Source organism: Capra hircus, chromosome 3 (assembly GCF_001704415.2).
Source record: "Capra hircus breed San Clemente chromosome 3, ASM170441v1, whole genome shotgun sequence".
Classification (NCBI taxonomy): domain Eukaryota; kingdom Metazoa; phylum Chordata; class Mammalia; order Artiodactyla; family Bovidae; genus Capra; species Capra hircus.
In genome coordinates, this window is record NC_030810.1 from 46,966,882 (window position 1) to 46,979,032 (window position 12,151).

Here is a 12,151-nt window from a genome sequence, read left to right on the forward strand (position 1 = left end):
GTTTCTCAAGAGGCATGTCAGGTGGTCTGGTATCCCCATCTCTTTCAGAATTTTCCAGTTTCTTGTGATCCACACAGTCAAAGGCTTTGGCATAGTCAATAAAGCAGAAATAGATGTTTTTCTGGAACTCTCTTGCTTTTTTGATGATCCAGCGGATGTTGGCAATTTGATATTTAGTTCCTCTGCCTTTTCTAAAACCAGCTTGAACATCAGGAAGTTCATGGTTCATGTACTCCTGAAGCCTGGCTTGGAGAATTTTGAGCATTCCTTTACTAGCATGTGAGATGAGTGCAACTAGTTACATTAGCATCCCCCCAAAAAAACCAGTATAAGTCTAAAAAAATGTACAAGATCTATATACAGAAAACTATAAAAGTCTGATAAAAGAAATCAAAGGAGAACTAAATAAATGGAGAGATATTTCATGTTTTGGATAGCAACACTCGTTAAGATATCAGTTCCTGACCTGATCTTGAGATTCAGTGCAACCTCAATGATAATCCTTGAGGGACATTTTATGGATATCTATAAACTGATTTTAAAATTTATGTGAAGAGGTAAAATACCTAAAAGAGCCAACAAAAGGTTGAAGGAGAAGACCACAGTTGGAGAACTGGTACTACCCAACTCTAAAATTATAAGTGAAAAATCTTTCTCCTTATTCATTTCTCATCAATTCTTCTGATAACATATGTGTGGGAGTCTGACCCACCAAGATATTCTCCAGTTCTTTTAGATACCAACTGACTGTCCTACAATTAAATTTAATTCTGGTACTACTTAGAATAAGTAACATATTTCACAGACGGCAAAGAAGGAGACCCGGTTCAATCTTTGGGTTGGGTAGATGCCCTGGAGAAGGGAATGGCTACCGACCCACTCCAGTATTCTTGCCTGGAGAATCCCATGGACAGAAGAGCTTGATGGGCTACAATCTATGGGGTCACAAAGAGTTGGACAGGACTGAGCAAGTAATGCTTTCATTTTTTACTTTTCCCCCCACAGTTTAAGAAATCTGTCCCACAGTCTCCCCCCTACTAACTTCAGATGCCAATTCACAAGTCTAGTTGTTTCTGAGTGACCAGTTGTAGATCCAGAATGTCCCATAACCCCCTCCCAAGATTTGATAACATGCTAGAATAGTTCATAGAACTCAAAAAGACAATCTGTTTACTAGATTACTGGTTTATTTTGAGGGAATGCAGTTCAGGAACAGACTTATGAAAGAGACATATAGAGCAAATTACATGGGAAGGGGCATGGAGCTCCCATCACCTTTTTGGACATGCTACCCTTCTGGCACTTCCACTTGTTCACCAACTTGGAAGTTCTCTGAAAATTGTACTTTAGGAACTTTCTGAATGCTTCATTACATAGGCGTGGGTGACTAAACCATTAATTCAACCTCCAGCCTCTCCTTGATCCCCAGACTTCAATTATTTGGGGCTAAAACTTCCAGTCCTCTCATTACATGGTGGTTCCCCTAGAAGGAAGCCTCCCATCCATAGAGACTTCACAAAAGTTATCCCATTGATATAAACTCATGTATTGTAAAAGGTACTTCTATTAACAAAATACATTCCTTCCCCTTTATTGCTCTTATATCTTAGGAAATTTCAGATTTTAGGAGCTCTAAGATAGAGATTCCAGCTGAGCTATTTAACACCCTAAAAATGATGCTATTATAGTGTTGCACTCAATATGTCAACAAACTTGGAAAACTCGCAATGGTCCCAGGACTGGAAAACGTCAGTTTTCATTCCAATCCCAAAGAAAGACAATGCCAAAGAATGTTCAAGCTCCTGTACAATTGTGCTCATTTCACATGCTAGCAAGGTAATCCTCAAAATCCTTCAAGCTAGGCTTCAACCATTTGTGAACTGAGAACTTCCAGCTGTAATAACTGGATTTAGAAAAGGCAGAGGAACCAGAAATCAAATTGACAACATCCCTTGGATCATAGGAAAAGCAAGGGGATTTCAGAAAAAAAAAAAAAAAAAGTCCTCTTTGGCTTGACTGTGCCAAAGCCTTTGACTGCGTGGCTCACAACAGACTGTGGAAAATTCTTAGAGAGATGGGAGTACCAGAGTACCTGACCTGCTTCTTTAGAAAACTACGTAAGAAGGTCAAGAAGCAACAGTTAGAAATGGACATGGAAGAATGGATTGGTTCAAAATTGGGAAAGGAGTATGTCAAGGCTGTATATTGAGACCCTGCTTATTTAACTTATATGCAGAGTACATCATGCGAAATACCAGGCTGGATAAAAGTACAAGCTGGAATCAAGACTGCTAGGATAAATATCAGCAACTTCAGATATGCAGATGACACCAAGGTTATGGCAGAAGCAAAGAGGAACTAAAGAGCCTCTTGATGAAGGTGAAAAAGCCGAGTGAAAAAGCTGGCTTAAAACTCAATATTCAAACAGCTAAAATCATAACATCTTGTCCTATCACTTCATGGCAAATAGATGGGGAAAAAGTGTTTCCACTTTTTAAATTTTCTTCAGCTTCAAAATCACTGCAGACTGTGACTGGAGGTATGAAATTAAAAGATGCTTGCTCCTTGGAAGAAAAGCTATGACAAACCTAGACATCGTATTAAAAAGCAGACATATCACTTTGCCAAAAAAGGTCTGTCTAGTCAAAGCTATAGTTTTTCTAGCAATCACATATGGATGTGAGAGCTGGACCATAAAGAAGGCTGAGTGTTGAACAACTGATGCTTTAGAATTGTGATGCTGGAGAAGATACTTGAGAGTCCCTTGGACTGCAAGGAGATCAAAGCAGTCAATCCAAAAGGAAATCAACCCTGAATATTCATTAAGAGGACTGATACTGAAGCTGAAATTCCAATACTTTGGCCGCTTAATGCAAAGAACTGACTCATTGAGAAAGACCCTGATGCTGTGAAAGATTGAAGGCAGGAGGAGAAGGGAGCAACAGAGGACAAGATGGTTGGATGGCATCACTGACTCAATGGACATGAGTTTGAGCAAACTCCAGAAGATAGTGAAGGATAGGAAAGCCTGGCGTTCTATAATCCATGGGTTCACAAAGAATTGGACATGACTTAGTGCCTGAACAATAGCACCAAGGACAGAAATGGGAATGAAGGCCAAATATACATTTATTACTATAAATCACAATATTATAAAGATTAAAACTTCAGTAACTAAGACAGTGTGGTATTGGTAACAGTACAGACAAATCAATGAAACAGACTAGAGAACCAAGTTGTCGACCAACCCAAATATAGCCAATTGAATTTTGACAAAGGGACAAAGACAATCAATTAGAGAAAAGAAATTCTCTTCAACAAATATTACTGGAATGACTGGACATCACATACAAAAAATGAACCTAGACATTTAAAAATTAATTAAAAATTCATCATGTTTGGGAACGCATGTAAGAATTAAAGATTTTAAAATTAAAAAAAAATAAAAAATTAAAAAAAAAATTCATCATAGACCTAAATGTAAAGCACAAAACTATAACACTCCCAGAAGATGGTATAGGAGAAAATCTAGAAGACCTTGTGTGGAGGTGATGACATTTTAGAGAAAACACCAAAAGCATAATCTATAAAAAATAAGAATTGGTAATCTGAACTTCATTAAAATTAAAAGTGTGTGCTTTGTAAAAGAATGCTATCGGGAGAATGAGGAGATGGGTCACAGAATGGGAGAAAATAGCTTCAAAAATACATCTGATAAAGAAATTTTATACAAAACATGTAAGGAGCTCAATAATAAGAAAAACAAAAAACTTGACAAAAGACCTGAACAAACACTTCATCAAAGAAGATATGCAAATGGAAAATAAGTGTATGAAGATATTCCACACCATATGTCATTATTATGATGAAATAAAATTCATATTTTATGGCAAGACAGAAAATTTTAAATGTGAAATTTTCTATGCCTATTTGGGCCTCCTTCTTCCCCTTTAGTGTCTATCGTGAATCTGCATTAACCTGACCTCCTTAGGAGGTCACAATTCCTTCTTAATCTTGTAAAAGTTTGCTTTGTACATGGTGATTTGGAGTGTGTAAACTGTCAGTACTTTGTGTTTTGATGAGTAACCTCTTATGTCATAAATATTTTTAATTGTGCTTTGAACTCCGATGGGTGGAACAGTCCTCAGAGTTTTCTGAAAGACTGTCTCCTGTGTTATAATCCTCAAGTTAACTTCAATAAAATTTTCCTTCATTCCTCGGTTGACTACTGATTAATTTTTCATCAACATGAGACATGCAAATCAAAACAATGAGACATCACTACATGTCGATTAGAAAGGCCAACAATACCAAATGCTGACAAAGATTTAGTATTTATCTGAAAGAGGTGAAAGTATGTCCACATGCAAACTCACACATGGATGTTTATAGCAGTTTTATTCATCTTTGGCAAAACAGTAACAGCCTCTGTTTGTTCTTTAAATTGTTTTTTTCCTAAGATTGCCTAGGATTTGATCTTTATTCAGAAGCCATTTTTTTTTTATTCTAGTATTGTTTATAATCTGAAGACACTGTATAATTTCAAAACTACTAATTCCTGGATCATTTTTGTTTAATGATTCTTCTCTCTTTCCAATCACATTTTATTGCAAAAAAACTGGAAGAAACCAGGTAGTACTTTCAACATTCTACCTTGAAATCTTTTTAGCTAGATCACCTGGTAAATTAGATACATTTGTTCTTTTCACATTAGCATAAGCAACAACATTACCACACTTTCTACTGTTAATACTGGAGACCTTTATCCTTTGATTTCTAACAAAAGTTTTATTATCACCTAAGCTCTCACATGGAAGGAATGATGCTAAAGCTGAAACTCCAGTATTTTGGCCACCTCATGCGAAGAGCTGACTCATTGGAAAAGACTCTGATGCTGGGAGGGATTGGGGGCAGGAGAAGAAGGGGACGACAGAGGATGAGATGGCTGGATGGTATCACTGACTTGATGGACATGAGTCTGAGTGAACTCCAGGAGTTGGTGATGGACAGGGAGGTCTGGCGTGCTGCGACTCATGGGGTTGCAAAGAGTTGGACACGACTGAGAGACTGAAATGAACTGAACTGAACTGAAGCTCTCACAATGGCCTCCTGAAAACCATCATACATCTGATACAGTTTCTTCAAGGCATTTTATATTTTTACTAATACTCTATTCAAAGATCCTTGCCTCTCCACCCAAATACCAAAATTAGTATTTGCTATCTAGTGCCATATAACAAGTTGTTCCAATATTTAACAGCTTAAAAACAACATCAAAAAACATTGCTGTATTTTTCAGCCAACATTTACACAGAGATTCAAATTGGATCCCTGAGACAGTGTCATCCTACAACTGAAAGACAATATTTAAATAGCCTCTGAGGCAGCTGGATTAACTTTAGTGAGAGAAATATGTGTACAATGGATTATTTCTAGATATATTTTGTCCAACTCTATTCATAGGAAGCAGGTCAAAGAAATGAGCGAAGTATAATGTGTAGGTTTTTAAGCACAGAAGCTATAAACGAAAGAGAGATTTCATAACTGCAAATGAACTTTTTCAAACTGATAAGTTGTCTATTCTGTTAACATGGATATTAAGTGATTTTCTGATTGAATCTTATTTATATTTATATTACTATTCATATTATATTGCTTTCAGCTGAACAGATGAAAGGAAAGTAAGACTATAAGAAATAGTCTGTTGTTCACTAGAAGAAAAAACAGGAGTTCAACATAGCTTTTGTAATTTTGAATTTGGGTGTGATGAGTGAGGGTAACCATGGGACTGGAAGAAAATGAAATCTTTTAGAAATTGCTTGATATTTTTAGTAATATAAATGATATGCAACTAATTTAATTAAACTTAGAATCATAACAGACCCTATTGAAGAGGAGTGGAATGCTTTTCTTTTGTGTATCTCCTTACTGCTGAAATGTAGTACATTAAAATGAATAAGAACAATAGATAGTTTCAACTGATCAAATCTGCAACTCCATCTGATCGAATGAGAAGATTTTAATTAAAACTGGACTTCATTCAAAAAGGGCTATTGTAACAAACTATAATTAAGTTGATTTTCCATACTGCCTAGGTCATACATTCATTTTTTAACTTTTATTTAATTCTCCTCGTGTTATATTTTTACCTTTAACATTTCTGTTTGTATATTCATGACGAATTATGAATTTTCTATTTTTCCATATGAGGTATTATTCACTTACTTCAGTGATGATCTGTCTAGAGACATTCCATCTTTAAAACTTTTAGAGATCTTTCCTTCCTTCATCATTCTTATTTTTAGTCACACCAATAAATAAGTAACCACTTCTTGCAGAACTTCTCTGTTATATAACTGTATGCGTAAATGTAAAGCAAATGTCAGTGTATTATATTTCTGTTTTCCTCAATCAAAATTAAAAGTAATTAACTAAAAATATAACAATAGCATAATTGAGAATAAGCAGTACACACACACAACATAATACATGCTGCGTATGGAGCTGTTTGAAGGTCTGAATATAAATACAGAGGACAATATCTGATATATATGCATTCACTGCAAGCATTTATGCCTAAGATGTCCCATCACATTCTTATTGAATGACAATGCAGTTGGTTCAAACAAAGACTGATAATTAAAACAGTTTTATCCAAAGACATATATGAAATAATAATAGCTCTTGGTGACTGGCTAGGTTGAAGGTTAGTACTCTACGATCTCACAAAGGAAACTGCTGTTTATTCTTTTGTTTCATCTATTCTCATGCTCTTTTTAAAAGCCTGAAGCCAAAGAAAAACCTTTTTATAGCTGTTTTTATTTAAGAACTCTGAGTCTTTAATCACTTACATTTTTAGTCTATAAAATAATATTTATAAAATATGTGTATATCATATAATACATGTATGTACTCATCTAATGGTTTTAAGGAAAGAATATTGTCATTCGCTTGGTAATCTCTTGTACATGCTCTTAAACACCAATCAGTTTCTTTCAACAATGTTCTGAATTTTGTATTTGTTATTCTCTTCCTTTCCTTTAGTTTTACTATATATTTGTATATTAATACAATATACAATAATGTTTACTTTTTCTTGCCCTCATATTATAATCATTCTTTGTAAAGAGCCTTATGGTTGACTTCTTTTCCTGCTTAACTTTATGTTTCTAAGATTTATTTATGTTTTAGCATGTAGCAATAACTTATTGCAGATAGATTCTTTATAGTCTGAGCCACCGGTAAAGAATCTACCTGCAATGCAGAAGACCCAGGTTTGATCCCTGGGTTGGAAGGATCCTCCTGGAGAAGGGAATGGCAACCCACTCCAGTATTCTTGCCTAGAAAATGCCATGGACAGAGGAGCCTGGGTGGGCAACAGTCCATGGGGTCACAAAGAGTTGGACACTACTGAGTGAATAACACATCTTCATAAACTACTTTTGGGCTTCCCTGGTGTCTCAGACAGTAAAGAATTTGCAGCAATACAGGAGATCCGGGTTTGATCCTTGGGTCAGGGAGATCCCCTGGAGAAGGAACTGGCAACCCACTCCAGTGTTCTTGCCTGGGAAATCTCATGGACAGAGGAGCCTGGTGGGCTACAGTCCATGAGGTCACAAAGATTCGGACATGACTGAAGCAACTAACACTTCCTTCCTTACTAATAATTTATTTTCTCTGCTGCATACTCTTCTAGAATACGAGTATATAAAAATTTATTGTAGTTTTACCCTAATGGGTATTTTATTTACAATTTTTTTCTATTACAAATAATGTTGCTGTATATTGTTGAACAGTTCCCCTGACACGCGTCCATTAAGTTTCTTTAGGATATACATGTATGTGAAATTGTTGCATTATAGAAAATAAGAATACAACAAAATAAGAATAAAATAACGCTATATTATTTTCCTAAGTGGCTGTACTTTTTAACTTTTGGATATATGTTGGGTAAGAAATGCCAAATCATGAGAGATTTAATTTCTATTTTCCTGATTGTTAATAAGGTTGAGTATGTTTTATGTTTATTGACTGTTAAGGTTTTTTCTTCTGTATGGTGCCTCTTCAAGTCCCTTTTTTTAATGCTTGTCTTTTTCTTTTCCTCAGTGATTTAAAAATGGCATATTCTACATACAATTTTGTATTTTTAATTATCATCTGTCTTTTGAATTTTTATTCTCTTCATAGTAATTTTCTTAAAAGTTTTCATTTTCATTTAGTTAAAATTATTCTTTGCCTTACAAACATGTTTTCTTTAAGATGCCCTTTTTTACCCCCAAATCAGATTTTTTTTTAAGATTTTGTTTTCCCAAATTTTACTTTTATTTTTCATATTTAGGGCTTTGACTGTGTGAAATTAATTGTTGCTTTTGTGTGGGACAGGAGAGAAACTTGTTTTTTTTTTTTTTTCTCCATGTACAAAGATTTACCACAGCACTATTGAATGAATAATCTATTCTTTCCTACTGATCTGCAGAGAAAATTCTATCATACTCAAGTTTATGTAATTATGAGTTGATTTCTTAGTTCTTTGTTTTGTTCAATCAGTAATTTTCTATTCCTGAGTGCAGTACAATGTTTTAATTACTATAAATTTATAGTAAATCTTAACATGCAGAGAAATAAATATCCCTGTTTACTTTGAGTGTCTGTATCATGCTTAGCTATTTATTTTTCATATACAATATAAAATAACTAGTTAAAGTCTATATAAGAAGTTATAAATGTGATTAAAATAGTATTGATTCCTTGGGTTAATGTGAAGAAAATTAATCTGAGTGATATTGAGTCTCCCATTTATGAACACAGAGTGGTTACCATTTAGAGATTATATTTTATATTTTTCAGTATTATAGGTATAACAGTCCTAAATGTTTATGCACATAATAGAACTTCAAAATAAATGAACCAAAAATTACTAGAACTAAATTGCTAGAGCTAAAACTAAATTAATTTTTCCTAGAACTAAAATTACTAAACTAAATTAGTTTAGAATTAAACTAAAAATTACTAGAACAAAATACATGAACCAAAAATTACTAGAAATAACTAGTTTACTAGAACTAAACTAACTAAAGTCCACAGTTATAGTTGAAGATATCAATACCCCCTCTCAATAATTGATACAGCAAATTGATACAAAAAATAGTTAAGGATAGAGAAGATTTGAACAACACTTCCTAGTGGCTCAGATGGCAAAGAATCCGCCTATAATGCAGGAGACCTGGGTTAGATCCCTGGGTTGGGAAGATCCCCTGGAGGAGGGCATGGCAACCCACTCCAGCATTCTTGCCTGGAGAATCTCCATGGACAGAGGAGCCTGGTAGGCTACAGTCCATGGGGAGGCAGAGAGTCAGACACAACTGAGTGACTAAGCACAGCACATCAACTAATGTGACATAATGTTCATCTTTATTGGACCATAAAACAAATGTCAATAAATTTTCAAACATTCAAACCATCCAAATATGTTTTCTGACTACAATGAAATTAAATTTAATATAAATAATAGTAATATCTTTGGAAAATTCCCTCATATTTGAAAATTGAATAACACACATACAATGGGTCAAAATAGAAATTATTTTGAACTGGATAACAATGAAGACAATATATCTGAATTGGTTGAGATTTCACTGAACAGGATTTAAGGGCAAATTTACAGCATTAAACCTAAAGCTATAAAAATTCTAGAAGAAAGCAACACAGAACTCCTGCATACTTGGCTTAGGCAAAGATTTCTGAGCCCATGACACCAAAAGTTTGATACATAATATGTAAAATGACAAATCAATAAATAGGGCTTTATCTAAATTAAAAATCTAATCTTTGAAAGACACTGCTTAGAATGTAAAGACAATCCTTAGACTGGGAGAAAATATTTGCAAATCAGATAGTTCATAAAGGACTATATCTAGAATATATGAGACTCTCTCAAAACTCCAAATTGTATGGAGATTCCTCAAAAAACCAAAAATAAAACTACTATATGAGCCAGCAATTCTCCACCTGGGCATATATTAAAGAAAACGAAAACACGAATTCAAAAAATACATGACCTCAGTGTTTATTGCAGTATTCTATATAAAAGCCAAGATATGAAAGTAAACTAAATGTCCACCACAGATGAATGCATATAGAAATGTAGCACACACATACACACGGGAATATCATTTAAAAAAGAGTGGAAAAGTCAAAAAAAGAGTGGAAAAGACCTTGATGCTGGGAAAGATTGAGGACAAGAGGAGAAGGGGGCGACAGAGGATGAGATGGTTGGATGGTATCACCGACTCAATGGACATGGGTTTGGGTGAACGCCGGGAGTTGGTGATGGACAGGGAGGCGTGGCGTGCTGCAGTTCATGGGGTTGCAAAGAGTGAGACACATTTGACTGACTGACGACAACATATAAAAGAAGGAAATTTTGCCATCTACAGCAATATGGATGGACCTGGAGGGTATTATGCTTAGTAAAATAAGTCAGATCGAGTAAATCAAATATTGTAATCACTTATACATAGAAACTAAAAAGTAAAATGAGTGACTAGAACAGAGACAGACTCACAGATAGAGAATAAACTAGTGGTTACCAGTGGAGAGAGGCGAGATAGGGACTGAACAGGTACAGCCTGTGTGCTGTGCTCAGTCACTCAGTCATGCTCACTTCTTTGAGATCTTGTGGACTGTACTCTGCCAGGGTCTTCTGTCCAGGGGATTTTCCCGGCAAGAATACTGGAGTGGGTTGCCATTTCCTTCACCAGGGATCTTCCCGACCCAGGAATTGAACCCTCATCTCCTCGCATTGCAAGCAGATTCTTAACCACTGAACCAATAGGGAAGCACAAGCTGCTACCTATAAAATAAGTAAGATACAAGAATATATTGTACAGAAAAAGGATATAGCCTATATTTATAAAAACTTTAAATAGAGTATAATCTATAAAATATTAAATCACTGCTTTGTATACCTGAAACTAATATAATATTGTAAATCAACTATGCTCCTGCTGCTGCTCCTGCTAAGTCACGTCAGTCGTGTCCGACTCTGTGCGACCCCATAGACAGAAGCCCACCAGGCTCCTCTGTCCCTGGGAATCAACTATACTTTAATAAAAACCGAAAAACAGCTCCAAAAATATGGACAAAAAATTTGAATAGATACTTCAAAGAACATGCAGATGAGAAATACAAGGAAACATCATAATCAGTGGTCATATTCCTACACACATTTTAAAATAGCTAATGTGAAGTCTGACCATACTGATCCTTGGCAAGATTCCCAAGCATCTGGGATATTCATAACATTGCTGCTTGAACTAACAATTACTGAAAAAATGTGTTAATAATCTACCATTCTAATCAGGATTTTTTAAAATGTGTTTTTCTGTTTTGTACGATATTATTTGGTACATTTACATTTAAACTTCTTATGTAATGTTATATTTTTCTTTTCTAATGAATCTTACCTGAAGGTCTATTTTATTTGATATTAATTACTATATCAACTGTTAAAAATTGGTATTTGGTTTGTATTCGTATCCTTTTTCTTTGAGCATGTATATAGTCTAGATTTGGGATGTACTTCTTGTAGATAAAATAGAGCAGAATTTTAAAATATGACGAAAGTTCTCATCTTTTTGTGTTAACACTTAATCAACTTTCTGTTTTTATAATTAATGATTTTAATTTCTAACATCTTATTTTGTGCTTTTCATTATTCTGTTTCTATATTTTTTCTTCATTCTTGCCTTAAAATGAATGGATTTTTTTCTCCTATCAGTTTCTTTTCTATACTAGATTTTAAGTTATACATACATATTTTCCATGATTAGTTTAGAAAATTTTAGCATGTAGAATTAGCTTATTGAAATTGGATATGCTAAATATTTTCATTCTGATTTCAAACAGTGCAAGTTTCATAGAACACGTTTAAGTGGTCCAGATGATAAAGAATCTGCATTCAATGCAGGAGACCCGGGTTCCATCCCTGGGTCAAGAAGATCCCCTAGAGAAAGGAGTGGCAACCCATTCTAATATTCTTGCCTGGAAAATTCCATGGACAGAGGAGCCTGGCAAGCTACAGTCCATGGGGTCATAAAGAGCCGGACATGATTGAACAAAGACTTCCACTTCCACTATACTTTTTAAATTT